Source organism: Ambystoma mexicanum, chromosome 5p (assembly GCF_040938575.1).
Source record: "Ambystoma mexicanum isolate Mex_15411 chromosome 5p, UKY_AmexF1_1, whole genome shotgun sequence".
Lineage (NCBI taxonomy): Eukaryota > Metazoa > Chordata > Amphibia > Caudata > Ambystomatidae > Ambystoma > Ambystoma mexicanum.
This window is the reverse complement of record NC_090930.1, coordinates 420869646-420886498: the sequence shown is the minus strand read 5'-3', so window position 1 is coordinate 420886498 and position 16853 is coordinate 420869646.

The window sequence follows — 16853 nt, the reverse complement described above, 5'->3', positions numbered from 1 at the left end:
TTTTTACTTCCATGCGCTTCTCAAGAGCAACATCATCGCTGGAATTCCTGAGTCGCCCTTAAGTGCTCGTGGCTAGTAGGAGCCACGTGATCTGATCGAAAATAATCAATTGAATCAGATTTCATTTAATTATTTTATTTCCTGTAGATTTCACCCAAGATATAGGATGGGGAGACCGCCCACAGCCCCCACCCATAATCCCCACATTTGTTATTACCCTAAAGCCACCCCAGCATATATATGGGGCAAAATTAACTACAAACATTAAGTAAAATTGAATTAGATGATTTCTACCGCACAGTAAACTACATGTAAAAGCTAGGGCAGGTGTCGATGTCATCACGGATCAATTTCAACAAGTTCTTGGGGTAATCTTCCACTTCTCCACATGAGATACCCAAGTCTATCTTCCAACCTGCATCTGTGAAGTTGGAAAGTAGAGTTATTAGCACATTTTGCATAATACTGTTTAAGTCTTTGATAATGTGTACTTTTAGTAAGCTTGCATCTACATTGGCCAGCTGTGATCCTGTTACAAAGTAACAGTTCTAAAAAACAGTCACTGATAATTTTATGTTCCTTGTGCGCATGTTAGAAAGGTGCTCGTTCCATTGTAGCTTCACTTTTCTTACAAATTGTCCAACATAATACTATATGCTAGGGCAACCTCTACTGTAGCATACACTCGGAGTCTCGCATGTTATGTAGTCTCATAATAAGATCTTCTTCCCTTTACTGGGGTGATACATAATGTTGCCCTCAGAGACATATCCACAATTTGTGCATTGAAGACCAGGAAACATGCCGGCTCTATTACAGGTAATGTGAGTCTTAATACAGAGTACTCACCTAATTTCTTCACTTGTAAATATTCCATATTGATGCCATCAAATTTACTCCATCCCAGATTCTCCCTTCCAGTCTGCTTCATCTCTATCTTCTCTTGGTCAAAGCTTATTTCTACTGGGACAATCGGATCACTGAGTGGTTGAGAAAATGAAAGATTACCTGAAAGTTCAGTTTTGACAGAACAAAATGTATTGAAGTAGTGTTGTGTTGAGCACTGTCCGCCTCTTTGGATCAGTCCCTTTATGCACCATTTTATACCAAGGTGTTGAATCACAATAACATCTTTCAGAACTCTAGGTTTGGTGGTGTGATAAAGGACATGCAGTTTTTTGTTCATGGTGAATTATGAATACAGGGACCTTCATCATGTGCCATGTGCCACACAATGCTGTTTTGTTGATAGTCCAGTATATATTTCAAAGATGTAATTAAAACACCTGCCCTCTGGTACTTCTTTCTCATTTTAAGGCAGATAGAACCCTGGGGCAGTCATAGCCTCTAATTTATTTGGCAACATCACTTGATAATACAATTTCGCTTACCGATGCAGGGCCCTTCATTACCATCACCTATCATCCACTGCATGGTTCTGCAATGAAGCTTCCCATTCTCTATAACATCAGGGTTGCTTTATCCATGCCACATTCCCGGTTCAGGACCATTCCCAAATCAAAAAGTCAAGTCAACAATGTCACTCCCCACCCCCCTGTGACCATTCCCATTCCACTTCCCTAGAGGGCCTCAGATCATGGAGGGCGCCCATAATGTTCTCCATCTCATAAATGTCCCTTTTCTTCAAGCCCCATACCTTTTCCCTTGGCAGCGAGACCCTTTTCCATTATATAACCAAACAGGCCCTTGCTGCTAGATGCCGCCACCAATCGTCTACTTTCTCTATGCCAAAAAGCACCAGCATCTGGTCAAGCTCCTGCTCAATACCCTCAAGGACCTTGATCCATCCAAGCCCCACCAAAGGTTCCAGTATGTAGAATTTTCCACACATTGCCTCCATCAGCAAGGCCGTGCCGCAGGGAATATCTTGGAGAGGCGTACTGGGTCATATTGCCACCTATACAACAATTTAAGGCTGTGCAATTTGTGTTGACAGGCTACAGAGGTTCTATGCGCAACAATGCATAACTTTTCCCATACCTGTTCCCCAAACTTGAAACCCAAGTCTCGTCCCCACTTATCTCTCAGGGTCCCTGCCTCCCCTCCTGTAGCCAGTACAAATGAACGATATAGATTGGTTACAGAGCCCCTGGATGAACGATAAGTGTCCAAAACACTTTCAGTCACTGTCAAACCTCTTTGGAGGTTAGCTTTCCACTTACTCGGAATGAGAATGCCATTCAACTATAAATACATTAAAATAGAGAGTTGTCCAATGTGTAAGCTGCTCTCCAGTTAACACAGTGAAAGAAACTCCTCACCTTTCATTAACTGCCCAACCCTTTCCAGACCTGCTTCGAACCACGGATGGAAGAATACCACGGATGGAAGAGAAGAGGCTTCACAATGTCATCTCGCGCCAGAGGGGCCCGTATATGGCTTGGTGGGGGGGGGGGGCAAGACGTGACGCCAAAGGTTTCCCCGCTTCCACCCCAGAGATCCCAATAAATGCTGGCACTCCATATCGCACAATTCTCCTCTGTGCTTTCTTCTTTGGAACCCACAACTAATCCCCAATGCTCGCCAGCCTCATCAAAAGTTTCTCAAGCCCCACCCAAATTTTGTTCCTGTTGTCATGAAGATGTGGAACAAAGACTCTCAATTCGGCATCTCTATAGTAGCTTTTTATATATCCCCCCACGTTCCTTAGACAGTATCAATGTGTCATACACCACCCTGTGTTTCTGACCTTGCCAAACGAAATGTAGGGTTGTAAACTTCAAGTCCATGAACATTCTCTCCGGAACCTGAATGGGGAGCATCTGGAATAAATGGAGAATTTTAGGAAATAATGCCATCTTCAAGGCATTTAATCTGCCCATCCAGGACAAGGTCAGCTGAAACCAGTTCTCCAGAACGGCTACCAGAGGGTGGATATGTGCCTCGTAAAGCTCCTCCAAAATCCTTGTCACCTGGACCCCTAAACATTTTATACCCTCCCCCTGAAACTTCACATTCAACAGGGACAGATCCTTCAGATCACCTCCCAGATCTCTACCATAGGGAAACAACATTGATTTTTCCACATTGGCCTTAAAGCCCGAAAGGGAACCATATTCCTGTATCGTGCAAAGCGCAGCTGGAACTGAAGTGTGAGGGTTGCACACATGAAGTAGGTTGTCATCTGCATACAGGCCTTTTCAGCGTTGAACACCAGAAGGGGCGGGTCACCCTCTCCCCCTTTGTAAATTCCATTAAATGTAATGTCTTACGGACTGTGTCTGCTACAAGCCTGCCCTGAATGAAACCTACTTGGTTGGAGTGTATTAGTTAGGGCATCAGAGCTTCCGGTCTAGAAGCCAAAGTTTGGGTAAAGATCTTTTCATTTACATTCAATAGAAATATAGGGCATTAGGATTGACATCTAGTCGGCTCCCTACTCGCTTTGGGATCCACTGATAGCATTGCTCTACTAAAAGACATAGGGAATTCCTGTACTAGGAATGCTATTGAGGAGCTTGACTAAAAGTGGCAACAGCACTGCGGCATATCTTTAATAAAACCCAATTGTGTAACAGTCCTCAGCCAGTGTCTTGCCCGACGACATTCTGTCAATCACTGCCTGTATCTCGTCCACAGTAATTTGTCAATCAACCATTTCGCCTCCTCCTGAGAGAGGGTCGAGAGAACCACAAAAGCCAGATATTATTGCCTCAGCCCTTCTCTTGTACCTCCCTCTCTTTTATAGAGGTCTGCATAAAATCCTGCAAAGCACTCAGCAATACCCCCAGGGGCCTCGTGCACATTCCACTCGGAGTCCCATATCTTATCCACCCACCGTTCTGCTTGTGCCTTGTGTCTGGAAGACAACAGAGCGTCTGCCTTGTCAACCATCTCATAATATTTCTGTTTCAGAAACTTCAGCTCCGGAACTGTATCTCCCAGACTCATTGACTTCGATTACTGGCAGCTCTGTTTGAGGTTTACATTAAACATGAATGGAGGAACCTGTATGGGGGATTACACCGGTTACACTATCAAACTTAAAATGAACATCAATCCCCACTTGACTACTCGAGCACCTCTAGAATCTAAACATTGACATCATGAATATCACATTTGTCTGTAGGTCCATTTATTCTTTAAAGACACAATTAATTTTAATGTTTTTTTAATGCATGCAAACATACCCTTACGGCATTTCAAACATGTTATAGTGAACAAATAGTTATATCAAAAATCCATCACCACACCATGTGTTTACAAAACTTTTAAAACAATTTGAAATTGTAAGTCTTTTTCTTCTTAGGAATAGGAGTGACTTTTCTTTTTGTTTGGAACCTTCTTCAGGGGTATATTACTAATGAATGCAGGAGGAGGTATGTAGCATTCCAAGTGTACTGAGTGCTATTGGACTACAGGCTCATACACTGTTCTGAAGATTCATAGTTGTTCTGCCTGTAAACAATTAGAATGCGATCAGTTTCTATAGGTGTTATTTTAAATCAATGCAAAATTGTGGAGACTTTATGGATAGAAAAGGTTGTATTACCTTACCCAAGAACAATTCCTTTATTTCTGTGGTTCTTATTCATGTAAGGTAAGAAGCAAACCATCATCCTATGGGGGCGAGCATCAAAAATTGTCTAACATACTGGTCTCTAGCATACTGATATTATTTTCTTTTTTTTAAAATTGTTTTTATGGCTAAATTTTTTTTAACCTTTAGCCAACAAACCAGGTTAGAAAAGAAAAAGAAAAGAAAACACAGTACATTAAAATACATGATACATAACATACACTTTAAGACACAATATTAAAAGCATTATCATTGGCACAAAAAAGAAAAAAGAATAAAGAAGACTCTTTAAGTAACTCAGAGCCCACTAAAATTCAATCAGATAAAAGAAAACCCAGACAACAACAAAGTGGGTGAACCCACAAGACCTCCATCTAGTTAGTTCCCCTCTCCGTTTTCCTCCAACCTAATGGCTTTTAGATAAGTATTCACAGCTATTACAGTGGAGGTTGTGTGACCTGATAAACAGGATGACCACATCCCCTCACTGTCCCCTACAATCAAGAACAAAAACATTTGTAAATATTTAATTCTTTGAGTGCCCAACACGCGATAAATATGTGTTTCAGACATAATTTTGTTTTCACAGAAACAACATCCCAACTGATCAACACTCAAATGACCTGTTCTGAACAGGATTTCCCACAGGTTCCATTTAAAACTTAAAAATGAATGGCGAACCCACTTTGGGGGATATTATTTTCTTTAAAATAAGGACTCTGGAAATCCACGTACTTATGGTGTATCGAGATCCACAAGTATGGACTGACTCGTGTCCATGCGTATGCTTTAAAGTGACCTGTACATTAGCCGGCCAGTCAATTAATTGGCTGGTGGAAGTCAACTAGACAGAAAAAGAGAAACAAGACAGGATGAAATGTAATCAGTAAGGAGTTTACTTACCTCTGTGTGCTGTGCTCAGCTGTCCTGGTTCACCACTGTTTGTGACCAACACCTACGTTGTATCTAGCAAGTGCATGAATATCGCTTTCTATCAACTTGTTGGATGTAACGTACGTTCGAATGTGAATACATCATTGCATTGTATTAGTAAACACCTAGCTATATATTGTTGAGATCGGTTCCGAATACGGCAGCCATTTTAAGATGTGCCTTGTCTATGATGTCTTAAATGTGGTGCCACTATTTAAAGATGTTGGTTCATGCAATTCTGATTCAGATACACATTTGTTTTATCCAGATACCAAAATGTTTCTGAAATGTCCTTATAGCCAGTTGATTTCTTCATTAAGACCATCAATATGACTTTTAGTTAAGAAACGTATACATTGCTCCCAACGTTCTCTTCTTCTTAGTGCATTAGTTCTTTGGACTTGTAATAAAACAGTGCAAGAAAAATCGTATTCTTGATGATTTTCCAATAAAAAGGGTGATATCAAAGGAGCACTGATATTGGCTGTTCTTATACAGCTGCGATGTTCCACTATCCTGGTACGGATTTCTTACTTGAAGTCATCCCGGTGTATCTCTTATTACACGAGCAAGTAATGGCATATATGACCATTGAGGAGTTACAATTGGTAAAGGACATTTGTATCCCATCATTGAGTCAGAAATAAATCGACCTGTTGGATTTCACTGTGAGATGGCAAACACTATATTGACTGCCAGGTGCATGTCCTATTACTTTAGGTAATGCCATAGTTCTATTAGATTGTGAAGTTGATGGTCAGTGAAGGTTTTGGTGCCTGTTTTAACTAAGATGTTATTAATATTGTTACTTCTTTTAAAAGTGAATACGACATCTGGAAACACGAGGGTTTTTTTGTAAAAGATGCTATGGTTTTTAAGTGGAAACTGATATCAATCACTCATTAGTATTGTGTTTAGATTTCTGTTGCAACAATACTCTGGGAATATTAACAGCACCTTTTGGGTCTAATCTGAGGACTCTTCCAGGGTATTTTTTGGCTTTTAGTTTTTGTGTGAGTTCCTCTGATCTAGCTCATAATGTTCCAGATCTGTACTGTTGCATCTCAACCTGATGAACGGACTGAACGATAGGTTTTCTGAAAGAGATTTTGGCTGTAAACCCCAAAAATGTACGAGGGAATTGCTGTCTGCCGGTTTATGAAATGGCTTCATCTTCAGGTGCCTCCATCACAGAAAATGGAAATAACCAAAAAGTCAATAGATGAGTTGCTACTAATCAATGTGAAGTGTAGCTGAGGGTCTAGGCTGTTGAGCAAATGAGAACAAATAAGTATCTAGTCTTGTGGACCATCCCAAAATATCATCTATGTGGCATTTCTATATTTGTATATGTCATTGAAATTGGTTATCAAAAGCATAGAGGTATTGTTCTTCAAAATGTTTGACATATAAATTGGCTACATTTGGAGTCATTGTGGAGCCCATGGCTGTTCCTTCAATTTGATGGTATAACGTATCTTGAAAACTGAAATCGTTTTTCACTAAAGTCATCGCTGTACACCACGGAATAAATTCTCTGTGTTTAACAGATAAAACACTAAAGTAAAGTTCTAAATGTTCACTAACTATCTCCAAGATCTTCCATTTTGGAATGTTTATATATAAGTATTATATATCCATACCCATTAAAACCTCCCAGTTTGGAGGGAGGTTTGAGGACCAAGCGTTGGTCAGCTGTGCACCCCAACCTGTTGTGTAACCTCTGCCGTAAGGTACTTTTCATCCTTTCTAATAATTGTTCTCCTTTCTCCTGCCCTAATCTGAACTGAACCAGTTGCTGTCTTCTTAAGAACCTCATGCTTTTAGTTTGTTTGCACCTATTCTGGTAATGCTTTACGAGCAAAGGATAGCTGTCCATAAGTGCATTCCCTAGCACTTGTAGTAAGCCTAGATAGGATTCAAAACCACATTTCCCAAGACCCAGCCCCACAATATCCTGCAAACCACAATTGATATCCTTTCCCACCGGGGCCAGTTTTAATTCTTTGTGTAGATACCTGCACACTCTGCTCTCACTGAGCTATTAATCTTTTGTGAATAAAACATCTCAAGTGGGCTCTCGCGGAAGTCTCTGTTACCTAGAAAATCAAATACCCCACTAACTAGAAGAAACAACAGAACTGCTGCATCAGTTGGTGGCATCGCTAGCTAACATTGGCTTGCATGCATCAGGCTGGAACAGCTCTACACATGGACAGCATTATTTCAAATGGTCTCTGCAAGACAATATTTTTGGTGGTGCTTCTTCGCAAATATTTACTGGCTTTCTTGAAATGAGCACTGCAGAATTATCTGGCTCCTTCAGGGGCACGTCTCCTAACTGCCGATAGACACATTTGACAGTTTGCACTAACTCTCTCCAATAGTGAAGTTGTGCATCCGGCACTAACTGCACATTTTCCCAGCTCAAAGGAACTAGTGAAGCCTCTGGCAAATGCATCAACCTGCCAGTGAGTGGATCATGTGGGCTCAATATTGCAGCCCTGTTTTCTGTCCCACTCATTAAAGCAGGCAGTGGTGCATCTGGCTACTTCAAACCAATCTCTGCACAAATGCTTGCAATTTTATTTGTAAGGATCTGTTTTGTCATTCCATTAAACCTGTTGGTTGTGGGTGATGAGGGCAATTGAGCTTCTGCTATACATTGACAGGGTAAATCATGGAATTAATGTGCGCAGAAAACGGGGGCGCAAGCGTGAAAATCACAGCGCACGCGTGCGAAAACCGCGCACACAGCCATTTGTTGATTCATGGAAGGCGCGGAGTGTGGCTTACCTGAGATCTGCGCTGAATCCGCGTGTGGCGCACACGTCATTGCGACATCCCAAAGGCTGTGCGCGAGACGGCCAGTGAAGGTGCACACAGGGCAGTGCACACACCTAAAAAGGGGATGGAACACGCGGAATGGGGAACAACAAGTGAAAATGTGAGCGTTACAGGGGAAGTACCACTGCTAAATCCTTGCAACGCCCACACGCGCGCTAACAATGTATTCATGGAATCGAATTGGGGAAACCCGCACGCCACAAAAGACGCGCTAATCCGGAAACACGTACGCCAGGTAGAAGCCGGCATAAGCGGCCCGCGCAGCATAAAAGTGCATGCAAATAACAAACAAGCTCATATGCTATGATGAATATACCGTTCCTCACAGCAGTGGTCGGGGGACACCGCAGGAGGAGGAGGATAGCCAGGCCCTGCATTTTTGTACCCATGACCAGCCTTTTTGGGATGCCTGATGACCAGGTCTATGGCAGGTACAGGTTTCCACCCCATATCATCCTAGAACTGCTTTGCTGAGTGGGAGGATGACCTCACATCACCCACCCTGTGCTCCCAAGCACTGAGCCCCTTGAAAAAGGTGCTCAATGTACTGCATTTCTTGGCCACTGGGTCATTTCAGCAGACAAGTGCCATAGTTGGGGGCGTCTCACAGGCCACGCAGTCACGCTGCCTAAACCAGGTGTTGGCGATCATGACTGCACACCCCTCAGTCCGCAGGCACATATACATGCCCAGAAAACCCGCAGAAAGGCAGGCCGTGGTCCAGGACTTTTACGGGGTGGCACACTTCCACAAAGTGCTAGGTTCCATTGATTGCACCCATGTGGCTCTACGTCCTCCTAGGGCCACTGAGCACATCTATCGCAACCGCAAGTACTGGCATTCCATCAACGTGCAGGTTGTATGTGATGCCAAGGGAATCATCACCTCTGTATATGGCAACTATCCGGGGACCAGCCATAATAGTTTTCTATTCAGAATGTCACCCCTAAACCGGGACCTGGAAGCTGGGAGGCATGTCAACACATGGCTCATTGGTGAGTACAAATGCCTCTGCACATGCATGCATGTCAGACACAGAGAAATGGCAAAACCCAACTAATAACCATTATCACCTCCCCAGGGGACATTGCCTACCCTCTGAGCACCTACATGATGACGCCAATACGAAACCCCACCACACCACCCCAGGTTAGATACAATGCAGCCCATATTGCAACCCGGGGCATAGTGGAGCGCACATTCGGAGTGCTGAAGTCACATTTCCGCTCCCTTGACCGCTTTGGTGGCCAGCTGCTATATGCGCCCCCAGTAGTGTGCAGGATCATAGTGGCAGCATGTTTCCTGAAAAACATTGCAACCCGCGGGGCGTGCTGGTGGACATGGTGGTGCCCCCACATCCCCAACCACATGCACGGCCGCTGCGCATGGGAGGGGAAAGGGAACATGATGAGGGAGCTCGTACCCAGCTTGTGGCAACTTTTTTCACCTAAAATCCCACCCCTGTGGAGTGCATACAGGCCTGGCACATACCAGCTGACAATTGATGATGACAAAAGGGGCAGTCAACTGTCACAACCATACCACCCTGAGATTGTTTCCCTGGAAGTGCCACATTGTGTGCATTCCTAGCTACTTAAACAGACCCAATGGTTACTGTCAGACGTTGCCACTGTTGGGTCCTGTATTCATGTTTTGTCTTGCTCGTAAGTATATGTTCATGTGTGCTGTTTCTTTTTCATAGGTGAGAGAGAATTGTCTGTGGCCTGTTTCCATTTGTGACGGTGCACTTTGTGACAGTTGTGTCATGTGTTGTGCATTCATTTGGTTGCTTTGACACTGCATGCCATGCCATGGTGTCTTGGGTGGCTGAGATGGGGTTTGGGAGGGGTTGGGTGGCATACCAGTATTTGGGTGTGCTCTTTTGCAAGGGGGTAGTCCTTCATTCAGCATGAATGTGTGCATTTTAAATTTAATAGACAAGTTGGGGGCAAACGCACAGCCCATTTACGTGCCTTTAGTTTGTGTGAAAAACTCATCTTTGAACTTAAAAGAACTGTTACAAAGAACCAATTCCACACATGTGGTCAAAAAATTAGTGGGAACCGTATGTACAGATGGTTGGCGGTCCAACATAGTTTGTAAGCACTGAATAGCCTTATCTTGGGGAATATTGGTATAGTGAGCCTCTATATCTAGGGCCACCAAGATCTGTTTGGAGGCATCAAATGGAAGGCCTTCCACCAAATTAATAACATCCCTAGAATCTAACAGAAATGTAGGTGTCGCCATCGCCAAAGGTTTAATGAACACGTCTATGTATTTGGATAACGGCTCTAAAATAGAGCCGCATCCCGAGACTATTGGAAGACCATTCGGGTTAGATGTGTTTTTATGAATCTTAGGGATGATATAAAAAAGGGGAGTTCTTTCCTCTGAGAAATTAATAAACTCAAATTCTTTTTTAGACAATATTCCCTCTTCAAGTGCTTTTTCAGAAAGGCTGGAGATCTTCTTTTTGATCAAAGCAGTAGGATCGGCAATAATTTTACTGTAATGACCAGGAATGTTAAGAAGTTGAATGACCTCTTGATCGTATGACCCCGAATCCCAAACAACTATACCTCCACCTTTATCGGCACTCTTTATCACAATGGAGGGATCTTATGAGAGAGATTCGATGGCGTGAAATTCAGCTAGTTGAAGATTGGGCCTCATGTTATTTCCGGGATACTCGAGACATTTAGCAAGTTCTTTGAGCATAATTTTTTCAAAGACAAGGACTTCAGCCGGAAGTTCCGCTATATTGGGAGTGATAGAAGAAGGTCTAACCAGACCTGACTTATTAAGCTCAGAAGTGTTTTCTTTGTCAGAAAAAAAGGCTCTTAGCCTAATTTTACGGAGGAATTGTTGGACTTCATTAGTAAGGTGCATAGCACTCGGGGTCTGTGTCGGAACAAAGGAGAGGCCATGTTTTAGGATTGCCAGCTCAGGTTCAGAAATAATTCAAGAAGACAAATTAAAAATAGGAAGGGCCTCTTTCACCACCGGTACGACCGGTTGCGGATTTGGAAATTGCGATGCCCCTGACCTTGTGGAGGGGCATTTAAAGCCTGGGAGTAAGGTTGCCTGTGGGGGCCTCTACCCTGTTGGAAGTTCCTGCAGCCTCTGTGACCGCCCCTTCCTCGAAAAGGGTGGTTCCCCAAGTTCGAATTAGTAGAATCTTCATTGCTAGAGGAACTGGAAGATGTATCAGAAAAGGTGACCCCACGTCTTCTGTACGGCCCCACATTCTGGATGCTGGATTGTTTCCAGAATGTTTGGAAGTTAAAGTCCTCAGCCAAATAAGGGTATACAATCTCTTTTTTGAACATTGAGATATCTTTTTTTAGTTTGTTGGTCTTTTTTTCTATAGTGATGTTTTTAAATTCTTGGAAAGATTTCTCAACTTGTTCAAGTTTTTGTTTGGCTTTGGAGATGAGAGGATTTAATAAGAAGGCTTTCTCTTGCTTCAACACTGTCTCCATAATTTTCTTGCTGACTCTCTGAGCAGTAGTAATCGTGAGAACTAAGAGGTCATGACGGCATTTTGTGGCAACCTGACTAAATGCTACCTTATATTCTATGTCGTCCAGGAATAGGCACGGGATAATTTTAATTTGTAAACCCTGTGGAATAATACTGGATTTAAGATATTGTTTTAAAACATGCCCATGCATTTCAGTGCGAAACTGCTTCTTTTTAGTCTAAGGACCGCGTCCCCCGAGATATTATTCTCTTGGTTGGGTAATTGTAAGTTATCAAAAAATGAAGGACCCTCTATAAGCTCGGCTATTTGGGATTCTGTAAACGAAATAGTATCCGATTCAGCCATGGTCTATCTGGTTCTCTACACTAGACTGGTCACGGATCTGGTTCTAGAAAATACAAAGCTGAAGTAAATTATTAAAAGGGAATTCAAACCCAAACAGCAAGGAACTACTTAACAAACAGGAAAACCTGCACAGCCGTGGGCTGAAATAATGCAAACACTGAAAAGAGCACGGTAACTCTAGCCTCTGGAGCAGAGTATTATAATAACATCAAAAAACAGAAAAGATATGTCCAGAGCAAAGTATGTTTAGAAACAATTTATCAAAATTAATTTAAAGTGATACAAAAATTGAAAACTAGTGAATAAATCACAAAAAATGATTATACACTGATCATTTTAACATAGCAAAACAGCAGCAGCAATATGCCGAAAATAAGCTAAAACTTCATCACTCATACTCAACATACATGGTGCATTCATACACACACAACTCATCATACCGTGGCATACATCCAAAGTACTAAAGGACACAAAAAACATGCTAAGAACCAATGGGGAAGAGGAATTCATAACTAGTCCCCATAATGACACACATTATTGCGATGTTTACAAAGAATAGAAATAATTCACAAACAATCTATTGTCCGGGTGGATAGGAAGAACAGATGCAAAAATCACATCCTTGTAGAATTTATCTCTCGACCGGTTTCGACGTGTAGTAGTGGTTAACTGAACGTCTTCCTCAGGAGGTGGGTGTTACCATTCTGAAAAACAAGTACGCAAAAGCGACTATAAGCTACTACATGAAAAAGTCTTTGCCGACTGCCTGCAACATACAATTGAAAAAGAGAAAAAGGACTGCAGATAGCAGCCTGAGTTATTAAAAACAATTATGAACCGTGTATACCATAGTGAAAATAAGCCCGTACCCAGCTTGTGGCAACTTTTTTCACCTAAAGTCCCACCCCTGCGGAGTGCACACAGGCCTGGCACATACCAGCTGACAATTGATGATGACAAAAGGGGAAGTCAACTGTCACAACCATACCACCCTGAGATTGTTTCCCTGGAAGTGCTACATTTTGTGCATCCCTAGCTACTTAAACAGACTCAATGCTGTGTCAGTAAAAGGCACCCATTCATGCTGAATGAAGGACTACCCCCTTGCAAAACAGCACACCCAAATACTGGTATGTCACCCAACCCCTCCCAAACCCCATCTCAGCCACCCAAGACACCATGGCATGGCATGCAATGTCAAAGCAACCAAATGAATGCACAACACATGACACAACTGTCACAAAGTGCACCATCACAAATGGAAACAGGCCACAAACAATTCTCTCTCACCTATGAAAAAGAAACAGCACACATGAACATATACTTACGAGCAAGACAAAACATGAATACAGGACCCAACAGTGGCACCGTCTGACAGTAACCAATCACAATAGTGCAAGTGTCACAACCTGACAAAGGCAGCACATCGGCCCCTTCCATCTCCAGTGTGTTGCTGGTAGGTAAATGTGGCAGGGTACTGCATACAACATGAACTGCATCTGCAATGGAGACAGGCAAGGTAAGACATGAAGAAGCTACATGCAAATATGCATAATGAGCAATATGGAATACAATATACAATCAACCATGCAGTGGAGAAATCTTCAGCAATCCCCACTAGAGGTGTATACACAGTTTGGACTACAGACTGGCCACACAACTGATGGTAGTCCAATGCCTCTGTGTAAATTACTGTCACACGGTGCCACCCTTGCGCGCCCATGGAAAGGGGAAGCAGGAGTGGCATATGTGTCTGGACCCCAAGCTTCAAACACAGACACAAGACAAGCCTGCATGGGCCCAGGTGGAACACACAGTGGATGCCTACCGGTGCCACACAAAGCAACAAACTGTAACATGAATGCACAATAGACAAAAAAAAGGAAACTTTAAAAAAAAAAGAAAAATGAAAAATGGCCATGGGTCGACCGGGGGGGGGCACCCAGGAGGGAGGAGGTGTAGGAGGTGCAGGAGGTGCAGGATGCACCCCAACACCCACATGCGTGGATGTTGAGAAAAAAAAACCTCCATGGGCTCATGGTCTGCACGGCTACCAGATAGTGGGAGAACTGCGTGGCTGTTGTCACCCTCAGGTGCTACATTAGAAGGTGTGCGTGGTATGGGAGGCATGTGTGGCATGCTCCTCAATGGCAGCAAGAATGCGGGTCTGAAAGGTTTGGTTCTGCAGGATGATGATCCGGAGATCCCCATGCAGCACCTCACGGGTAGCATGGACTTCTGCCTGCAAGGCCTCACGTGATGCCCGGATCCCGGATCTCCTCACTGGTTGCCTGGAGCTCGGCTGAGATTATGCATGTTAGCTGCTTCAGCTGCTATTCTGACCTTGTACTCTGGGACACCTCAAGTACACCCAGAGTAGCTCTGAGGGAGCTGTTTTCTACCCTCAGGGCATCCCTGTCGGCCTGTGCCTCTGGCTGTGCGCAGAGCCTCCAGTTCAGCCCATCGGTCCCTGTTGGCGGCCAACATGTCCTCCCTGTGTGAGCGGCATGTGGACTCCATTGCCTGCTGCTAAAGCTCCACCTGCCTTTCTGTGGTGACAATGGAAGTGGCCATCATCTCACATGATGCCCCCTCTTGTGCTGCAATTGCATAAATGGAGTTCTCCACACAGTATTGCCCGGTGGCGCACGGCCACCTCCTTGCCAGACACGACACCTGTTTGCCCCAAGGTGATGTGCACCTTGCTGTGCTGGCACTGCCTGAGGCTGCAGGACTGCATTCCTCCTTTCATCTGCTCCCCCAGGAACAGGAGCAAATATTGGGGAGTGTGACCCTGAATCCGTAACCGCCACAGGCGGACATTCCAACACTGAATGAGCCATTGAGGGGTCTACCCCCAGTGCAGGTGCATTGAACAGAACAGCATCCCTGCCAGAAACACTCACCTGCGACGGGGCATTTGTCTAAATGTCTGATTCAGCACCTGAGCTATAGAGATCATCGGAGGTGTACCCAGAGACACCTGCGGACAGGATGGTCTGTAGGGCTAATGGATTTTTGTGCACTACCACCCCACGTTCTCCAGTGGTGCTTGGTTGGGGCTCTGAGTACTCCTGCCCCTTGGCCATCTCATCCTCCTTCACAGCATCTAGTGCCTCCCATCCATGTGAAACTCATATCACCAAATAGAACATGCAAAAGAGTGTGACAAAACACACATGTGTCACCTGCTGCAACAATGCCAGTGTGTTCAAATACAGTGATGGGAGGCACATGGATACAACAATGATAGGTCACTTGGACATGACACAAGTCAATTGTCATGCTGAACATTCAAACAGGGTTCAGAAGTGATCGGGTGCAGTGCATGTGTAGGTGCACAGCAGTCAATCAGCCTGATTGATGGATGAAATCATTTGTGTAAAAAGTGAACGTATGTGGGGCTTTGTGGGGGAAAATCCCTGTCTGAAATATGCTGAGTTTGGGGCAGAACGGCACACAAATGTGTGTTTATCATGCAAATGTTTCCATCAATCAGGCAGAATAAACAGAAAAACTTTATTAACTATGTCGTGGCATGATGCCAGTTTAAGGGCAAGTGCAGTCATCATGTGCAAAGTGTTTGCAGCGGTCAGTAAGGATACAGTAAAACCCAAACCCAAGGGTGGGGGGTGGCTTGGAGGCACTACATGGGTCACATATAGCAGTTATGACTACACAGCCTGACCTTGCACCCAATCAGAACACATCACCCAACCAACATACACATGGGGGGGGTCATTACGAGGTTGTAGGTAATGGAAAAACGGTGCCGGTAAAGGAATACCAGCACCGCATACCGCTCCGGGCTATTCCCACCCATGAACCCGGTATTAGAGGCACCGCTAATAACGTTGCCGCTAATAGCGACATGGGCATGGGCACGCGGGCCTTCAGGCCGGCAATACCGGGATGCCGCTAACAGAAGGACATCACAAGTCAGGCGGACATGCAAATACCAGCATCATGAAGGCGCTTATATGGGATACCGGCATGCCGGCAATACCGGCATCGCGAAGCACCCATAAACTGCTATGTGCAGTGTTCCCAACTGCCACAGGTGCACACAATCAGCACAGGTGGAGGCAATGGAGTCTGGGCCAGCACAAAAGGAGCACACCCACACACCACACCCCTTCCCACACCAAAATGATTCCACTAGTAGTAGCAATACTGGGGCTGGAGGACATGCTTGCATTGCTACACCAGAAGCAACAACAACAACAACAGCAGGCACCACAGAGGAGACATAGGAGGAGAAGGAAGGTGAGACAGGCCCAGCATGCCCCACCAGTGCAGCCAGTGGTACCACGCAGGCAGCCCCCAATCCCTCGCATCAGAGCCAGTCCATTCAAGCTAACCCCTGAACAGATCCACACCCTGTACCGTCTGGACCGGGACACCATCACCACCATTGTGGACATGATACACAACGACATAATCAGCCACATTGAAATTTGCACCGCCATCCCACCTCTACTGAAGGTAGTGTTGGTGCTCCACTTCCTTGCCACAAGCACCTACCAGCACACAGTGGGGCACATGCATGGCCTATCACAACCCTTATTTTCTCGCATACTGAACCAAGTGCTGTATGCCCTCCTGAAGCACACAAAGGACTACATATCCCTACCACAGACTCCCCAGGTTATTTTTTATACAAAAGTTGGCTTCCATGCACTGGCAGGCATGCCAAATTGC